This window comes from Neofelis nebulosa, chromosome 3, assembly GCF_028018385.1.
Source record: "Neofelis nebulosa isolate mNeoNeb1 chromosome 3, mNeoNeb1.pri, whole genome shotgun sequence".
NCBI classification, from domain to species: Eukaryota; Metazoa; Chordata; class Mammalia; order Carnivora; family Felidae; genus Neofelis; species Neofelis nebulosa.
Genome location: NC_080784.1, coordinates 73,363,111 through 73,383,817, shown reverse-complemented (window position 1 = coordinate 73,383,817; position 20,707 = coordinate 73,363,111). Strand labels below are relative to the sequence as shown.

General features: G+C 39.6%; 1 protein-coding gene and 1 pseudogene across 12 annotated transcripts in view; one reads left to right on the top strand and one right to left on the bottom strand.

Annotated features, from left to right (window-relative positions):
- Positions 1 to 1,394: 1,394 nt before the first annotated feature.
- Positions 1,395 to 1,818, bottom strand: LOC131506115 (ragulator complex protein LAMTOR3-like; annotated as a pseudogene).
- Positions 1,819 to 14,700: 12,882 nt separating this feature from the next.
- The window catches only part of GUCY1A1 (guanylate cyclase 1 soluble subunit alpha 1), a 62,089-nt gene continuing 56,082 nt past the window's right edge, over positions 14,701 to 20,707 (top strand). For 2 of the 12 annotated variants that reach the window (XM_058721076.1, XM_058721090.1), the window contains exons 1-2: positions 14,870 to 15,009; positions 15,386 to 15,459. The gene's annotated coding sequence lies outside the window, so the exon portion shown is untranslated. Of the gene's footprint in view, positions 14,725 to 14,869; positions 15,010 to 15,121; positions 15,285 to 15,385; positions 15,460 to 15,911; positions 16,048 to 16,145; positions 16,165 to 16,200; positions 16,223 to 16,287; positions 16,307 to 19,052; positions 19,173 to 20,707 lie in introns of those variants that run through there. The other 10 variants (XM_058721079.1, XM_058721078.1, XM_058721077.1 and 7 more) reach the window with 10 other exon arrangements.

Below are 20,707 nucleotides of genomic sequence, written 5' to 3'. Positions count from 1 at the left end.
AAGTACATCACGATTCTTTCAAAAAGAATCTGAATCAAGCACTAAGCATTTTCTAAAATTTGAAAATATAAACCTTAGAAAACTTCAGTAAAGTCAGTAATACCCTCATCCCCATTGCTCTGGACACTAAATCACCCTTCACCCTTCCATCCATTCAATAAATATTCATATTAGGAGTCCCTGTTCTGTGACCGACACTATGCCCATTGTATGGCTTCACAAAGTTAGCCTCTCAATCTTCAAGTCTTCGTCTGTAAAATTGGAATAATAATTTATACTTCCACTTAGAAAATTACTAGCCAGCCTTGACATCTCAATTCAAACATCATCAGTTCTTCAAATTGTTCATGACCCTTCATGGAGTCCTAGAGCACTCTCTGAATATTTCTATCAGAGCATTTGCATTTCTGCATTGCAATTATCTTTCAATTTTCCTTTCCATTTTTAAACTGTGAACTTCTGGAGGGCCATAATTAGATCACTTTTGTAAAAAAAAAAAAAAAAAAAATCCCAACAGTTAGGTTAATAGGCAACTAATGACATATTATTGAATCAAGTGAAAGAATTAATTAATTAATTGAAGCATTATTATTAGTGGCATTAGTTTATCTCCTGAAATGGTAGACTGTTTCAATGTGTGAAATCAATGAATAAATCTGAAATATAGCTGATTGAATTAAATTTCATATTGCACTTCATGATTTAGATTTTCTTGGTTTACCAAACAGCTCATAAAGGGCATGGCAATAGAGCTGTCCTTTGCTGTCAGCCTGAGCCCCATCTCCCCACAGTGTTCTCTTCTGGCTTGCTCTTTTTCTCCTTTATTCTTCTTTCTTTTCTTTTCTGTTTTCCTTTTCTTTCTTTCTTTCTTTCTTTCTTTCTTTCTTTCTTTCTTTCTTTCTTTCTTTCTAGTGGTTGTACCAATTTTATTACTTTTACTAAGTCATTTTATCTTCCTCACATTCAATGCAAAGAAATAAAACAATATAAAGAAAAATGTGTCCTCATTATTATTCACAATAAAAAGGGTCTGCTTCCATTCTGCAGTCCTGGGCATATTCTATACTAAGCAGCACTTAATGGCCCATGTGGATCAAAGCACCATTTTGATTCTGACCCACTGAATAGAATCTCGTGCATATTTGATGACTGGACTAACTTCATGGGAGTTGTGATGTATTGAACTATTTCTGTGGTATCCCCAGATCTCACTAAATAAGAAAAGACCCTACACACACACACACACAAACACACACACACACACACACACACACACACACACACACACAATTAATCTGTCTATAAATTACATCTTTTGGTTCTTTTCTTTAGTGTAAGGTAGAAAAAGGGGCCCTTTCTTGAGTACATGAAATTCAAGTATTATTGTCGTCTAAAGATTGTTGGATTGCTATTGCGTCTGTTATGATGAAAACAGGGTGTACATCAAAACCACTGCCAGATTAAGAAACTTCCACAACTTGTCCCAATTCTTCAAATAACGGAGCAAGTTCCTTTTCTAAGCTGACAATTAGTTCTGTACTGGCATTGCTGCTGGCTATGAAAGTCACAACCAACTGTAAATGATCGAATTGAACCACCTGGTGGATGATACTTTTATTTTTTTGGAAGAAGTTTGCTCCTTTGGTCTGTTGCCAAGGCAAAGGTAGATAAGAAACCAGTTCTCAAGGCATGCTCGGGAGCTTTATTTTTGGCCACTTAAATAACAGGAACTCCATCTCTATCTGACATAACAATTGCATGGAGTCCTTCAACACTTGGTAATTTTCTATACAGGAATCACTTTAGGCCATCCGCCATGATGAACCCCTTTCTCTACAGGATCAATCTCCACACCTGGCTTACTGGGCTGCCGTGTTCTCTCCACTGTGAATTCAGGAAGAGCTTCAAAGAGAGTCTCCCCTGAAAGCCGTGCTCACAGGATTTGTACCTCCTCTGTGCTCCAGGAAGCACTTCCTCTGCCTTTGAGGCCCGGTGACAGAGGCAACCTGCTCTTCTTCTAACCCCATCTCCGTGCCCTGAACTTCTGGCTAATTAACTCAAAACTGGTGGGTTTATTTATACCTTGGATGAGCAAATTCAATGTCCCATAACAAAAATATTGCATAAGCTAATAGGACAAAAACACACTTATGCAGTTTTTGCAATAATAAATTTATTTCAAACTTTGTTGTTATGCCAGTCTTGTAAACTGAACATCAGCCCTGCCCCTTCCTGTATTCTTGCAATGCAAGGATGCAAGCTGGAGCATGGAAACTACAGTTCCCAGAATCCCTCACCCACAGGATTTAGTTTGAATCGTGAGCTTCAGATGGCAGAGAAAAGGAGAAGTGCCATTTCCCTCTGGCAGCCGCAGGCACCTGCACTGACAAAGAGACTCTTGAGATTTGTGTCAGCCACATGCATGCCACACGCAGCTAACATCCTCAGTGGTATCTTCCTCTGATCTGTACTTTCCTCCTCAGGGTCTTCAGGGAGTTCTCCTAACACCTCTTTCTGCTTGAAATGCATGATGATTTCTGCTTTCCTGAAGAAAAAGATTCTGATATAGTGGTTATGCCAAAACTTAAGTATTTGATAGCTGAGATTTTTTTTTTTAAAAAACCTTCTTGGTTGAATAGCTGAACCTCTTCCTTAGCACCTCACCTCCATCTTCCTTCTCTGCTTGATTTTTCTCCATAGCACAAAATCACTGTCTGACACCCTGTATCTTTTACTTTTTAATCTTTTTAATTGCCCGTCATAGTAAAAGTGCCATGATGACAAGGACCCTTGTTTATCATACTGTTGAGTCCCCAGTTTCTGGAACAGTGCCTGTTACGTGATTGTTACTCAATACAAGTAGTTAAATAAATGCATGAATCTGAGGGAGTGCTTTTTCATTCTTCCTGAGTGTCAGTAAACAGAAAAAAAAAAAAAAAAAAAAAAAAAGGAGAGGAGGCCCAACTAGGGTAAGAAGAAACAGAGCATGCATGTTTTAATTTCAAGCAAGTTCTTATCCTATTTGACTAGTCCTCCAGCCGTGTTCTTCCTTCATTGTCTACTATGGTCACCATAAGTTTTAACTCACTTGAAAAGGGTAATACTCAGCCCAGCACTGAGTAGTGTTTTTCTCATGGTTTATCATTAAATTCCATTGTGATCTATAGTTGCTTATAATTTTAATCAAGAAGAATTCAATTTGGGGGTTGATAATTTTGATATTTCAGAAGAATATTCTAAGTATATATGCAGGTCCTTCACACGAATTAGGAAGAAAGCACTAATACCTCAACCAAGGGCAAAGGGCATACACTGACATTTCAAGAAACAAGAGATAATGACCATAATAATGACCACATAAGTATATAAATAAAGCATTTAAAATCGTTTGTGAAACTAATACAATTTGAGATTCACTTTTCATGAAAATGTTTAACCTAAAATAAATGTCTAATTAAAATAATACCAAGCATGTGGAACATCCTTTATACAAAATTCGTATTATAAATTGATTAAAGCTTATGAAATGATTTGGCAAGTGGCATTAGTAACCATAAAATAACTCATTTTCTAGAACCTAAATCTCTGGGAATGAATAAAGGAAAATACAAGGCATGTGAACAAACGTACTTACTTACAAAATTGTTCATCCATTGTTAATTATGTGTTGTCAATAACTTCAATTTGTTTATATCTTGTCTCTTTAGTCCCTTTATAATGTCTTTGATGAAACTAGTCAGAGTTTAGCAATCAGTTCCTTTGTCTAAATTTATCTTAAACATATTAAATATTTCCTTTTTTTTTTTTTTTTTACTGACTCTTCTGCCTTGCTTTCCGATGGTCTGACTGGAGATACTGTTTTTTCTAAAAATGTTTCTAATAAAAATGGAGTATATCTTTAGACATTGTATTATTAAGAATTTGATGGCTGTAAAATCACCCTCCTCTCACCCTACCTGCCAAATCTTGCAAGTCAATTTTGTTGGATAAACAATTCTAAATTGACAGCTCTTTTTCTCTCAGCACTTTCTAGCACCTATAAGGTAATAGTGTATTTTCTTCTACCTTCAATCGTTTCTGTCCAGAAGTTAGCAAAATTGGCAGTCAACCTGTCATTCCATTGTAATGGAATTTTAAAAGTGACAAAAAAAAAAACAAATTAAGATAATCTTAATTATCTTAATTTGGTTTTTTTTTTTTTTGTCACTTTTAAAATCTATGTATCTTTGGTTGGGTCATTTCATCAAATGCTTTATAAGTGGATTTTTAAAAACTGCATCTATCCTTTTTGAAAATTGTTGGACTAACAAGAGGATAGGACGATGGGAATTAAATTCTGGAAAACTTTATCAATTGTCCCTTTTAATATCCTTTTAAATACCTTTAAATATCTTTTTTTTTTTTAACGTTTATTTATTTTTGGGACAGAGAGAGACAGAGCATGAACGGGGGAGGGGCAGAGAGAGAGGGAGACACAGAATCGGAAACAGGCTCCAGGCTCTGAGCAGTGAGCCCAGAGCCTGACGCGGGGCTCGAACTCACCGACCGCGAGATCATGACCTGAGCTGAAGTCAGACACTTAACCGACTGCGCCACCCAGGCGCCCCTTTAAATATCTTTTTAAATACCTTTCTACTAGATGTCTATTCCTTCTCAGTAGTATCTTCACCTGTCCTTTATATTTTTACCCAACTAATTATCTAAGTTGTGTATCTAATTGTGTATCTAATTATCTAAAATTATCTAGATCTGTCTAGATCTATTTTCCAGTTTATTAGTATTCTCTTCACTTTAATCTGCTATTTAACTCTCCCAGCAGAAGAGTTATTTTCAATCATTATATATATATATGTGTGTGTGTGTGTGTGTGTGTGTGTGTGTGTGTGTGTGTTTGTTTTTGTTTTGAGAGAGATAGAGTGGGAGCAGGGGAGGAGCAAAGAGACAGGGAGACACAGAATCAGAAGCGGCTCCAGGCTCCGAGCTGTCGGCACAGAGCCCCATGTGGGGCTCGAGCCCACAAACTGTGAGATCATGACCTGAGCCACAGTCAGATGCTTAACTGACTAGGCCACCCAGGTCCCCCTCAATCATTATATTTTTATTCCTGAGAGTTCCTTTGGGTTCTAGTTTCAGACTGGTCAAGTTTATATTCTGGTCTCTTTCTTACACAATGAATATATATTATTTTATAAAATATATTAAACATACTTATTTTATATTTTTTGAATAATTTCTCTTTGTAGGTCTGACTTCTAATTTATTGAGTTTTTTCTATAATATGGTTGTCTTTTTCCTCATGTATTTCGTGACTTCCTTATTACAGGCTCAGTTTTCTTAGGACTATATCTGTAGAAATTATTTGAAGACTTTCTTTAAAATGGATGCCCCCCCAGGGGGGGATTTGTGTCTGCTTCTGCCAGGTTCCTTGTAGCATTCCCAATGCACGACCACTTTAAAATACAGGTTCTGCCTGCAGATTTTCAAGCCACTGAATTTGTATTAATTTCCAGTCCCAAACTGGCTTGGGATCAGGAATACTTAGGAGAGACTTGTTTTCCACCCACCCCCACCCCCCTCCATTCTGAGTCAATACCTTATGAGAGAGAGTTACCTTATGAAAACATGGCCTCCAAGATTCCTAGTAAGTGTGCTGTCACTTCCTCTTTGCATTTGGTTTTGTCTTCTAGGTCCCATGTTGTCCAACAACCCAAGCTCTGGTAGATAAGCACATGACCATTATACAATTGCCAGCTACCCAGCTACTGTGCTTGCCTCCTAGGGAAGTCTTTCTTTCTCACTGTATCTAGCTGGGGCTTGTTACACTTTCCGGACATCCAGCCTGGTGAGACCTTAAAGTCATGTTTAATTTTTTATCCAGCATCGTCTAGTGTTGTGTCCCAGGCAGGGTTTCTCTGCACATCTGCCATAGTGTTGGAAGACCTGTTTTATTATTTGCATTACTTTCATAATCAGACCCAAATAGACTATTTTAAGAAGTAAGAAGAGATTTGGTAAGGCACTATTTCCCTTAGGTACTATTGCCAACTATTTAAACACATTATTTTATAAATATTTTATAAATATATAAATTTATAAAAATTTATAAATATAAAAGCAGCAGCTATAGTTATAGTGATTTTCACAAAATGAGATTTCAACAAGTCTGCCTGTGCATAATTTGCCTATTTTTTTTTTTTCAGTGTCAAAACAGAGTTAAAACAGAGTTACTCTGAAACTTGAATTCGTCCCTTTTTTTAATCTGTGGCACAGGAGATGCCTTTTGGCCCCGTCTGGTGGGACTATCATTCAAGAGCATCTCAGTCTCCTTGGCTGCTTTTTCCAGTTTCGAGATCCATGTGCTCAGAAGGAGAAGCGTACATAAAACACTTTTATAAGCAAAGCTCAAAGAAAACATCTTGGCTTTGGAAGTAAATTGCAAACCGAAAGCAAAATTGATCCCATTCAGCAGATGTTTCTGACACATTAGTAGAGCTTTCTATCTAGCTCATTAGTAGAACACATCACCAGTTGGTGAGTGTCCCGTGTTAGAATAATGAAAACTACTGGGGACATGGTCACACTGGGCTGCTTAGTGAGAGGCATATTATGCTTCTTATACCATATTTTGTGGCTTTGCATTATAATACAGTAATGCAGGAAGCAGCAAAGTTTTTATGTTACAACACTTAAAAGGAGAGAGGATACCTTTACTGACTAAAGCATACTTTTCATTTCATTTACCATTATTTAAAAAATTAAAAATATGTCTTTGCACACAGGTGGCTCTCTTTTCTATGGGTCAGTAGGTCATGTTGCCTTGGAATGTTTCTTTCAACACTGAAGGATTGATAGATGTTCACATATTTATATTCACATATAAAAATTCTCATTTTGATTAAATCCTCTCCTTTATAAGTAATATTCTATTAAGACTGTGATATTTTTAAACTGTATTTTAACCCAGCTATATGGGAACCCCTTGACATAGTGTTGTCATCCTGTGGAGGAAGATTTCTTGGGAGTTTCACTTACAGGAGCTCTGGGGTTGTTTATACATATAGTGCCTAGAGATAAAAAGTGTTAGAGAATTTTCAACTCTCTGTATGGTGCATTCATTTAATCGATGATTATTTTTTAAATGTTTATTTATTTTTCAGAGAGAGAGAGAGAGAGAGCCAGTGGGGGAGTGACAGAGAGAGAGAGAGAGAGAGAGAGAGAGAGAGAGAGAGACCCCCAAGCAGACTATGCACTGTTACCACAGAGCCTAATGGGGGGTTTGAACTCGTGAACAGTGAGATCATTACCTGAGCTGAAGTCGGACGCTTAACCAACTGAGCCACCTAGGTGCCCCAATGATTACTTTTGAACATACCTTGCTTCAAGAGAAAACAAGAAGAAATCAACCTTTATGACATTTGAAGGATTGGGAGAAAATTATCCAAGTGTGTTTTCCTTAATAGTTTCTTCTGTGAGATGCTTTGCTTACCAATATACTCCCAATGCTTTGCCTACCTCTTCAGCAATCTTCCTAGCTCTGTTCTTCCCTTCCTTCATTCCTTCTCTCTCTGTTTCCCTTTTCTTTCTATAAATACATAATTCATAGAGAACATACTACCCTTATTTAATTAACCAGTCTATTAAAAAATAGAGCTATTGACTTTTGTTCCCCACTGCTTACTTGGTAGCTTAAAACTAATGTCAAGCAAAGAATTTAAGAGAATATATACACAGTTTGAAATGCAAGTGTAGAAAATCCAAACCTATTGCATAATTGTGTCAGGAATATGTCCCTGTTCAAAGAATTCTCAACACTACCTTGAAATATTTGTTTCTGGGCATCATACTCAACCATCAAAATGATCCACAGGTGTTTGTTAAAAAGCAGGTTTCTGGGACCTACCAGTACCCAAAGAAACTGATTTTTTTTCAATTTTTTAATGTTTCCTTATTTTTGAGATACAGAGTGCGAGTGGGGAAGGGGCATAGAGGGAGAGGAGACACAGAATCTGAAGCAGGATCCAGGCTCTGAGCCATCAGCACAGAGACCGACTTGGGGCTCAAACTCAGAACAGTGAAATCAAGACCTTGAGCCAAAGCCGGACACTTGACCAATTGAGCCATTCAGGCGCCCCATCAAAGAATCTGATTTAATACATCTGAACCGGGGTTCTTTATTTTGCATAATTAAGAAGCTCTTTGCAACATAACCAGAGTAATTCACACCTCAGGATCATGAACCAGATGGCCTGAGTCTGAGTCCTGTTTCTGTCACTTGTTAGCTGTGTGCTTTTGGGAAAGTTACTTAATCTTCCTATACCTCAATTTGTCATGTGTGAAGCAAATATAATCATAGTGCTTACCTCAAAGGATTACTGGAAGAAAAGAATGACCTAATGCGTGTAGTGCTTTGAACTGTGTCTGGCACATATTTAATATCTTACCATGCCAACTATTACGATTCTTCTTGACAACTAAAATGTTAGAATCCCAGAAGTCATCCATTCTTCTTTTGATAACTTTGGTTGTTGTTAATGTTTTCAAATCAACTTTATTAGACAAATGTACATACGATAAAATACACTCATTTTAAGTGTGTAGTCCGATAAGTTTTAATACATGTATATACCCTCAGAACCACCGCCACAATCATGACATAAAACATTTTCATCACCCACAGAGTCACCTGTGCCCCTTTGCTGCCATCTTCCCACCCTGGCCCCAGGCAACTACTAATCATCCCTCTGTCATTACGGATTAACTTTGCCCTTTCTAGAATCCCATACAAAGGCAATCATGTAGGACATGTATTCTTTTATGTCTTCCCCACTTCCCCCAGCACAATGTTTTTGAGATCTATCCTTGTTATTCTTTGTATTAGTCGTTTCTTTTTTTTTTCTGTTGCTGAGTGGTATTCCATTATATGAATATATCATAATTTGCTCATCCACTTATCTGTTGCTGGACATTTGAGTTGTTTCCAGCTTGGGGCTATTATAAATAGTCCAGATAACCTTTGCTAGAAGCTGGCACTAGCTTTTCTATTTAAAAAAATAGTAAAATAAGAGGCTCAGAAAACAGAATCTGTCTTTATATGGTCAATTATTTTGGAAAGTCTAGAAATCTTATAAAGGCATGGTAGGGAATGGAGACTTAGCTAGAGAAGAAATAGCAATATTGAAAAATAAGTGTGTTTTGAATTAAGTTAGAATGATAGCTTAACCGTAGCTATGGACTTTTTGTTTTGTTTCCACAGACATCATATCTGTGTATGGCTGAAATGTTCCTTTTACATGTGTCAGTTTTTACTTAAATGAAATATGTTTTACGAGGTGAAGAGTTACACTCAATAAATATCTTTGAGCAAGTGTCTCAAGTGTTTCCTTTGCAGTATTCATCAACCCATTCATCTTAAGGACTTCTACATCACTGTCTCCACTCTACATTTTCTTGTCAATTTTCTGAAGTCAACAGCAGTAAATATATGGAGGTCTGTAGGCTACGACGTTGGCCGCCTTTTGAAGCGCAATTCATGGAATACTACTGGTGCTACGTAATGATATTGGGGCTAAAAGAGTCAATGTGACCAGTACTTTAAGACATGAGCCTAGAATCTGGGGATCTGTTGTATCAGTATGTTCAACAGATTTTGCAAATATGAGAATCGAGAAAGCTGCTCCATGGCACCAAAGTACAGGGACATTACACGGACCTAGAAAAGGGTGGAATGGCATCTGTTGCAGTCTCGATGAACTGAGGATGTCCGAAATCACCAATCCGGGTTCCGTTTTGCTTCATAGTTCCTCCTTTCAATTTCTCTTTCCTCTCACATTTGATAATAAGCAGCCAGAAAAGCCCAAGCCACGCGTTCAACACTTTGCTTAGAAATCTCCGCTAAACGTTCAAATTCATTCTTTCTGCAAACCTGCAGACTCCAGTTCAGCTAAGTGTCCTGCCAGTGTATAAGGATAAGCCTTTCCTCCAGTTTCCAGTAACGGATTCGTCATCTCCATCTATGTCCTCACTGGCAGCGCTTTTAACATCAGAATTCGACCAGTCAGATCACGACACGTTAAGTGCTCTGTAGAATGCTATATAGGCTTTCCCAACCATGCTTCTACTTCTCCACCACGTGGGGTCCTCACTAGCAGAGTTAACAGCCATGTTTTCACTAACAGCTCATTCAAAGCAACTCAGGCTTTTAAAAAATCATATTCAATAAAATCCTTGCAAGCTTTGCTGATGCCCCATTTCAAAGCCACTTCCCCATTTCTGGGTGTTACCACCGCAGTTCACTCTCCAGTACCAATGTTGCCCACTGCTGCTGCAACAAATACCTGCAAACCTAGTTGCTTGAAACAAACAAACTGAGACTCTGAAATGAGTCTCATCAGATGAAAAATCAAAATATTGGCAGGGCTGCTTCTTTTCTGGAGGACTTCAGGGAGAATAGGATTTCTTACCTTAATCCCGTTTCTAGAGGCTGCACACATCCTTTGGTAATAACCCCTTTGCATCTTCCAGCCCAGCAATTGCTGGTCAGGTCTTTCTACACTGCATCCCTCTGACTCTAACCCTGACTGTCTTGTCTCCATTTTTCATTAAAAAATATTTTTTTAATGTTTCTTTATTTTTGAGAAAGAGAGAGACAGAGTGTGAGCAGGGGAGGGGCAGAGAGAGAAGAGAGGGAGACACAGAATCTGAAGCAGGCTCCAGGGTCTGAGCTGTCAACACAGAGCCCAACGCCAGGCTCAAACTCATGAGCCATGAGATCAGGACCTGAGCCAAAGTCGGATACTTTACTGACTGAACCACCCAGGCTCCCCTCCAGTTTTCATTTATAAGGACCCTTGCGATTACAGTGTGTCATATGGCTCATCTAAGATAATCTCCCCATCTCAAGGTCAGTTGATTAGCAACCTTTTTTAAAAAAAAAATTTTTTCTTTTTCCTTTTAAAGTTTATTTATTTATTTTGAGAGAGAGAGAGAGAGAGAGAGAGAGAGAGAGAGAGAGAGATACAGCAGGGAGAGGGGCAGAGGGAGAGAGACAGAATCCCAAGCAGGCTGCACGCTATCAGCACAGGAGCCCCATGCATGGCTGGAACTCATGAACCATGAGATCATGGCTTAAGCCGAAATCGAGAGTCAGACGCTCAACCAACTGAGCCACCCAGGCACCCCAAGCAATCTTAATTCTATGTGCAACCTAATTTCCCCTTGCCATATTGTAACATAGTCATAGTTTTCAGGGATGGCATGGGCATCTTTGGGCAAGGAGGGCACATTATTCTGCCTACCACCCTATTTACTGATAACAAACACCATCTGAGACAACATGGTGAACGTTTCTGTCACCATTAGAATCTCTTGGAGTCCAAACTGCTTCATGAATGTCTATACCAGAGCTGGAAATTTAGGGACTCCAACTCTACATGGCCTTTTCCTAATTAATACTTCACATTCTAAAAGGGACATTTTCGAGTACTAACATGGCCCCCATAATTACAAGTTACTAATGTAAAGTCTGTCTAACTAGTTGTATTTCAAACGAATTGAAAGTAAATAAGCATAAATAAACATTTAAAAAATTTAGGAAGTAAATAATCTTAAGAAGGAAGAAAAAAAGAGTAATAAAGGGGAAAAAGATAATGAAGTTATCTTTCTTGTGTTTGACAAGTTATCTTGATTTGATAAACAGTACAATCAAGTAGTTTGTTTGCTAAAAAATAAAGTGAAGCTCTGCCTGTGACATATATTTAAAAAGGATATAAAATACAAAAGTATACAATGTTTCTCATATCTTCCCTCCTGCCACATTGCGCCCGCCCCCCCTCATTTCTCTCTCAATTCCCTTTGGTTTATGAAGTTGTGTTTGGTTCTTAAGTGGACCAAGAAGCCAGCAGAGATGACTTAATTAGTCTCATTACTTTATTTAAACTGACTTGGTAATAATATTCCAGAAAAAAAAAAAAAAGATGCTCGTTCTCAAAATTCCTAGATTTCAACAGATTCATGCAACCTGTTTCTAGGTCTAGCATACTTAATGCATTGATACTAGATCAGGGCTTCTCGAACTTTAATATGCATAAGACTCACCTGAAGATGTTGTGAAATGAATATTCTGATTCAGTAGGTTTGGAGTGAGGTCCAAGGCTCTGTATTTCTGACAAGAAGACAGGTCATGCTGATATTGTTGATATCTTGAGTAGCAAGGCGTTAGATCACATGTCTGGTTGCCATTGTCATTTGTAAGTGTGCAAAGAATACACATTTAAATGCTTTTGTGCTATCATCAATTGTGGATACAGGAAAAACAAAGCATTTTGAGAAGAAAAACTTGAGCTTTTCTGCCAAAGCTGACAAGAATACCAAGGATTGCTTTCAACCAAATATTTGTCCTTGTTAACATTTTTATTAAGTTGTCATGACAACTTTCTGATTCTCAATAAAGTGGAGACAAGTAGGCTTTAACCTACACATTATCTATAAGACAGAAGAGCAGACCTGGAAGATGATGAAACACTCATATATGCATTTAGCCACTCAATAATTATTTTACTGAATCCCTCTTAGGAACCGTATACATTGCTACGCACTTAGCTACAAAGATTCCTTCCATAACAGCAGGGAACTCTTAACCTTTTGTCAGGGCGTATCAAACATTCAGATTAGAACATGTTTTTCACAATCACCCGGCACCCTGGATTGGCTGCTTTTCCCACACACCCCATTGCCTGGAAGTCGTAAAAGATGGGAGAAGGAGAATACAAGCTAAGAGTCTACCCTTGGTAAAACTGGTAGGCCCCTGCAGAGAGGACTGAAGTTAAACGTACTGTGGATTCTGGTGTGCTATGGGATACCAGGATGGTAAAGGCAGAGAAGAATGGGTTAAGCAAGTCGTGTTCCAGGATGAAAGGAATATTGACAAGAGTAATGCCAGTAAAGGAACACAAAAACACAAACGCTGTTTTTATACAAGTCTTCCGTGCAGCAACTAGAAGACAGGCCAATGAGATCATTTGGCCCCAACTGATGTTTCCACTTTATCTTCCTATACTTTTTTTTTTTTTTTCCCATTTGCTTGGCATTTCTACCTAATGGCATCACTCTCTGTTTCTTGAATATTGGTCTTGATGCCTTCCCACCTCCATGCCCTTCTTCACAAGTTTCCCTTGGCCCAAAAACAAAACAAAATGAACAAACATTTCCTGTATTTCATCTTTTCTTAAAGATGACCAAACTTTTAAGGCCTAACTCTAATGCTGCTCTGTTAAGAAGTATTTCTCCTGTCAGAAGATAGCTGTTTGTCCTCTGAGCTTCCACATCATCAAATTTATTTTTTAACAATTATAGTAAGGGCCCTCTTCTAATGACGGTGTCCACTGAAAGAAAGCCAACCCCACAGTAGGTTGTCTTACTGAGGACTATAGCCTGGGACATAGTATTTCAGATTGCTCTGAAGAATTACTTCAAAGCTTGTTAGCTACAGAGAATTATATATACAAAAGGGAAAGGGGTACATGTGCTCACAAGTAGTTCTCCAGATACCTGTACATCATAAGGTGTAATTCTGTTGTAAAAATATGTATATACAGTTGTAAAATATAATGTAGTTATAAATGTAATATAGTTGTAAAAATTAAGGTTTTGTGCTTTCTACATAGACACAATGAAGATCCTTAGTCATCTCAATACATTATGTATCTATCATATCTGGTTGTGTAAAAATATTGTTTGCATGCCTCTACCTAACTGGTTTTCCAGTTCTTCCTGTTCTTCATTTCTCCTTGAGATCGCTTGTGACAATCACACAATGCTAACATAGTCACCTACTGCAGTTTTAGTGAACAATGCATTACTTGGTATTTATTTTTATTTTTTATTCTAGGTCTTAAATTCTAAGAGCACTGAAGACAAAAGCCCTACTGACTTAAGACATTTTCATGGGTTGGTTATAGGGGAAGAGAAGGTTTCAGATATGGTAGAACCAAAAAAATTCAAATTTATAGCTCTGAACTTTTTGCCTGATACTAAGGCAAAGTTTATTTAAATGCCTTTTTTAAAAAAATTAAATGACTTTTTTTCCCCTTCTTTGCTTATTCTGACTAATGTCTGCCATGAGGAGAGCATAGTCGACTAGGCTGGGAGAAAATTTTGCAAATGTGGTGAATCTAACATGAGACCAGATTATGTGGTGGGGTTTGGGAGAGATTTAAGAATTGTAGATAACCAAGAACAATGTTTCAGAGTTACTGAATTTGAAGAAGGATCACACGGTAATCATGATTAATTATGAATTCACAACGAAATAGCATAATGACATTTTTAAGTCAGAAAATTGACTCAAAATCAATTATCAGAATTTATTTTTCTGTGCTGGGATACACACACACCCAGCAGAACTAAATGCACTGAACCAAGCTGTATCAGAACTCTATTGGGAAGATGGTATATACTGTGCAACCATAAGGCTGCATTTGCAAAGGCGTAGATTGTTTTTAAACCTTTAAACCAGGACAGGAAAACCATCTGTGCTGAGATTAACTTCTCAGCAGAAATGTTGGAGGTTTTAACTACTGAAAACGACAGATCTTCCGGAGCAATGCATGGTGGAGAAGATTTGGGGGGCGGAGGGGGGAGCAGATTTTCCTTGAGTTCCCTCCTTTTGTTTTTGTTTTGTTTGTTTCTCTTTCTTTGTCCCTGCCCCTTCGTCTCAGTCTCCACACAGTAAGTGCTGGGATGGCGATGTGACGGCTGGAGAGGCCAGGACTCAGGTCCCCAGCCCTAGTCTGGGCGTAGTGGGTGGGACTCCAACACTGAGCTGATTTTCCAAAGCAGGTTTTTTCCGAAGCTTTCCGACAGTTTCGCTGCTCTCGATCCCAGGCAAAAAGCCGAGAGCAGCTGGGGAGCCGCCCTAGGCGACCCATACCTGCGGCAGGCTGGGTCGGGGGAGAGGGGGCGGGGAGCGTCACGAGCCTCGGCAGGACCCAGACCCTGAGTGACCTCACCATGGTGCGTTTTAGTCGCTACTTTCTTTTTCAGTCTTTCGGTGTACAGAAGGGGAGGGATTCTGAAAAGAACTTGAATGCTGTAGGGAAAGGGATTATAAGGGATCCTTCGGGGTCAGCAGACAGATACGGAGACAGGGAGGGACCACGGCCAGAACCGATTGAGTGTTAGGGAGCAGCGCGGGGAATACGGTTTGCAAGGCACGTCGCGTCCCGCCCAGCCTGTTGAGCAGGTAGACGGGAGTGAGCCCAAGCGTGAGTACCGCGGTCGCCTGTGCGGTAGGTGCACTCGAGCACGGACTGACAGGTGCCGCTGTAGGGTCCCCTCTCCCGCTCACCCTCGCTGGTTCCTGACGCCCACTCTCTTTCTGCGTTGGCAGTGGGGATTTGCGAGGCGCGCCCTGGAGCTGCCGGAGATCCCGAAACGCAGCCGCGAGGTCTGGGAAGCCAGCGAGTAAGTGGTCGTTGCGTGCCCACGCGGGTCGGGGCTCCCCAGAGGGGCAGTCCATCTGCCGAGGCTCCAGGGCTGGGTTCGTCCCCCTTCTCCTCCCTGGGGAGACTTCCATGCGCTCCCAGCTGCTCAGCCCCCGGGGGCCGGGGCGCGGTTCCCACGCTGGGGAGGAGCGAGGGTGCAGAGGAGACGGCGCCCGGGGGCCCGGCTCAGGGCCCGGGGGAGCTGCGGGGCCAGAGGGAAGAGGACTGAGGGGGTAGGCGCCGGGCCGCGCAGCGCCAGCGGCCGGGCTCGCACGGCCGGAGCGTGAGAACGCGCGGGGCGCGCTGGGGCCGCTGCTCTCCCACGGCCGGGGCGCCCGGGCCTCCGGCGCACGCGAGGTTCAGCTGCGGCAGAGCAAAGGGCGGCGGGGACCTCAGAGCCGGCCGGGGCTCGAGGCCGCGCCCCGGCTTTACCGCAACTTCACCCCGCCGGCTGCTGCGTGGGCGAGCCAATCGCCCTTCTGGAGAGCAAACCGCGAACGACTGCTGAATTGCTTAGACAAAGCATCCAGCAAACTTCCAGCCGGGCTGCTCGGGGTTCGACCGAAGAGTAAGTGTGTGCGTGTGCGTGTGCGTGTGTGTGTGCCCGCGCGCGCGCGCGCGCTCGCGGTCTAATTTGGCAGTCTAATTTCTGTTTTCATTGTGACCGCCGCGCTTCGGGGTAATGGTAAGCAGGGGATCACAGCAGCCTCTGCGCGTCGGGTCTGTGGCTGCAGCCTGTAGTGGTGAGCTGAGCAGCTTCGCTGTGGCGGTCGGTCGTGCGAGGGGCTGCGGTGCATCGTGATCATGTGATTCAGGCTATGGATTTCGTGCGTCTTTCTTTTGCTCGCTTATTTTCATATGGTTCTTCCTTCATTTTGCACTTGATAAAACAGTTTGTGTCTTCTGAAATAAACCACAGTGAACCTCTCACTTAATGGTAACTGGTCAAAGGCACCTTGGTTTACAATATATTGAAAATCCGTCTGAGTTTTAAATAGAAGAGGAGCTCTCTCTCTCTCTCTAGATATCTATATACATATGGGTTTTTTTGAGCTTTTGTTTTGTATCAGTAGTGATTTTTTTCAGGCTCAGCCCTCCATTGGTGATATCATTAAAGGTCTACCTACTTACTTGAACTAGTCTTGGTGGGAACGTCATTAACCCTCTGGTGACAGATACATAAACGTTGAAGCACTTAATGGTGGAGATTTTCATATCTTGGTTCATAGTGCAGAAGTAATCTGTTGCTTTTCCGAAAATGGCTATGTTTTCTTTTCAAGAGGGGTCATTTCAGGTGCTATGTTATGAAGAGTGGTAAAAATCAAGAGCAACAAAAATATCACAACAGTATGAAAATCTAAAATTTCGAAGCAAACTTTAATTTGTCAAAAAGCCATATAAACTCTATTGCTTTTTTTGTGAGATGGTCTGTGTTCTGTTTAGTTATTAACCAACTCAAGTCTGTATATCTGCTTCAAAGGGTCATGCAGCCCCTGATACTGTATTTAAACATTTGAGTCGCTCTATTTTTAGGTGGTAGTCCAGAGGGATCTTTGACTCAACAGAAAAATAAGAACTACAAAGTTAAAATATATAAGCTTTACTTCTTGTCACAACAATAGGCTTTCTACATAAAGACTGCAGACATAAACTAGGAAAATTCTAGAATAATTAGCGTTGTAATATTTAAACATTTCATATAACACTTGCATGTTTTTAAATGTATCAGGCAACTTAGGTTGGTGAAGTTTGTTTAGTAGAAATTTGTGATGAATAGATAGGTACATTCTGTTTCTTCTTGTACTGGGAGATCTCTTTCTAGTGTATGACATAGAAAATAAAAATTATATTTTTCTCTATTTGGAACCCAACAAAAAGATAAAGTGCTTATACATGGTGTGGTGTTTCAAAGTATATGAATATAAATAATCTCTTAAAGGCCCTTCCAGGTATAATATATCTAAGACAGTTTTCTGTCATTTAGAGAATGTGAAAGAAACTGTAAAGGTATTTGACTTATATCTGGCAACACCAAAGGAGAAAGAAATGTGGTAAACTTCAAAGCCTTAGTCCTTATATCTCTTATAACTATGGTTTATGAAACAATTTTGTTCTAAGGTGTCATTTTGAAAAACTGTTTTAATTAATATTGCACTAAAAGCTAAAGAAGTGATTAAACCATTATCATATGATTATGAATATGTCAATAAGATATTTTTGTGCCTAAATGTTAGCTGTTTTGTTGCAGACATTTTTCAAACAAAAAAGCCTAAAATCTTTAGTTAATATCATTTTTTTTAATAAATTAAGATTAGATAACCTTGAATTTTGTCAGAAACCATGTCAGGGAAATTAAATCTTATATTTACACTTATACATTACATTTGCTAACAATTCATAATGACTATAGAGGGGATAATACTGATTTTTTTTACAAGTTAGTTTAAAACAATATAGATACCCAAAATGTCTGTAGTTAGTATTTTTTCAAAAATAGAAAAAAATTCAAATTAGCCTTAATGAATTTTTCCAGGTAAAGAGAAGTGGAAAGCTGAAGCAGTATTTGAATAAAGCAAAAAGCATGTTATTGATGGGAAAGTATTTTGGAGGAAATTAGTTATTCAGAATATTTTCTATATGTCAGATTTGCCAGGAAGTTGCTTAGCTTTTCTCTTTCATTTGCTAGGATATATAACTTTTATGGCACTAATTTTTACACCATTTGATTATAAATATTCATCCAAAAGTTGTTTAAGCAACTTTTCTTAAACATTACTACTTATTATTTTTCTGCATATTTGCAGAAAGATATTTTCTTTGTAAAATATTAATAATTGCAATAGTTTTTAGTCTCCAGAACATCTAGATTTATTCAGTAAGTATTTATTAGGTGTTTATCCAATAAGTTTGTTTTGAGTATCTCTATCTTGACCTGATACAATAAGAACTTTGGGCAATTTTAGGGCTTTCTATGAACAAATTTAGTTGTTCATAGACTAGTTGACTTATTTGGGGTTGGGATAAGTTTTTGGCTATCCTGAATCATATTTGCTTATTTTATTTCTTTCAAACAGTTTGGAAGCGTCTGACCTATTTCATATTTTTTTTCTCTTTCCTGGGTTCAGGCCAACAGATTTTATCTTCCTATAGCCATGAGGGTTATTGAGTATGAATAGTTATTTGCAAGGAGTGAAGATAGGCCAGCTCCTTCCTCAGCCTACAGTAGAAGAGAATGATTATCTTATAAAATCTGAGGGTCTCTGGTCATGATTCCCCCTTGCTACAAAAATGTGATTTTAACTGCTTGTAGTTACTCATGTCAATGACCTGAAATGCTTTCTGGCAATTCATACATTTTTATAAAATGTACTCTCCCTTTCAGAAAATCAAAGGCAGCTCAAATTAATTAACTCACAGACCACCTCCTCCTCCTCCTCAGTGTAGTAGGAATTAGCAAGAAGCCAACAGAAGACGATGGCTTTGAGAGGGAGCACCCTGGGGAAAGGAAGTTGGGCGAAGAAAAACTTCTTAATCCTGAAATTTTTTCCAGGTCTGACCTGTCTACATATATATATATCTCCTTTGTCTGCACCACACTGCATTAAAAATTCCTGTTAAGATGTCTGTATTGCCTACCAAACTCCCATCTCTTTCAGGATATTCAACCGTTGGATCCACAGTGCCTGGTACATAGTAGGTGTCTAATAAGATTAATTATGTTGTCTTTGTAATGATTGAATTAAGGTTTTTTTATGTCTTGATGCTATAAGTTATTTTGTTTAAGGATATAATTTTTTTAAAAAAATATATTTGTTTTCCACTGACCTTCTGTGGAATATTATGGTCTTCATCATCCAGAGACACTGCTGTGCTTTTCTCTCATGGCATGCAGTCTGTTCAGAACTGCTTGTAAACTGTTATTTCTTTTATCATCATCCAGTTACCCTTTATCTTTTTTTTTTTTTAAGTGTATTTATTTTTGAGAGAGAGAGACAGAAAGCAGGGAAGGGGCAGAGACAGAGGGAGACAGAGAATCAATCCCAAGCAGGCTCTGTGCTGTCAGCCCAGAGCCCGACACAGGGCTCAAACCCACAGACTGTGAGATCATGACCTGAGCCGAAACCAAGTGTCAGACACTTAACCGTGTGAGCCACCCAGGTGCCTCTACCCTCTATCTTTTTAAATTTACATGCTTCACTCATGTTACCCTCGCCCCATTACCAGTGCTTTTTGATATCCTGAACATTCTCCTTTCCTCAGGAATCTAAAATAATGAAGGGTTTTCATCAGCTGTCATTGTTCGGAGACTCATTCAACATCTACGCATCTGGCTTTCACAGCACCTTGGCCTGTTCTACTCCTGCTGGTCTCCTGGAGTCTGCTGGTATTTACCCATCTGGGTCTTCTCGTCGCTCAGGATTGCCCCAGCTGAACAGAAAGCTAAGAATTTCGTGTCCTTTCTTCCACAGCCTCTTATCCTTCCGGTCCTTCCACTCATGCACAACTACCCAACATCCTTCTCTCCCGTTATTGTTCATTGGCCACGCCCAATTTGCGCATGTTTTCCTCTCTTTACGTACTACACTCATCTTGGACAGCAACGTCAACTCTGCTGCAGACTTCAGATCTCTAGCCACTGTACCTACCAGAATCTAGTTCATTCTGACTTCAGCTTAAGGGATGATTAACAGTGCTAGGAAGTTCTTTTATCCTCTCTTGGATAATTCCGTATCAAATTCTCCATCGTGCTTGTTCTAGATGTTTCCAGGTTTTCCAGCCCACCCACATTATCCTGATTTTTTTCATTCTTAGTGGATGACCTTATGTCCAGATTCACAGAGAATAGTAAGATCAGTCTAGGCAAACTATTTGTCAGGAATTATCTGGAACTTAGGAGGCATTTCTTTATTTGACCCATCCTAAACATAAGAACTATTTTATTTTGTTTTATTTTTAATTTTTTAATATTTCTATTTATTTTTGAGAGAGAGAAAGAAGAAGAGAGAGAGACAGAGCATGAGCAGGGGAGGGGCAGAGAGAGAGGGAGACACAGACTCTGAAGCAGGCTCCAGGCTCGGAGCTGTCAGCACAGAGCCCAATGCGGGGCTCGAACTCATGAACCGTAAGATCATGACCTGAGCCGAAGTCAGACAGTTGACTGACTGAGCCACCCAGCTGCCCCAAGAATCCTTTTCTTATATTGAATGAAACTATTTAACACTGCAATA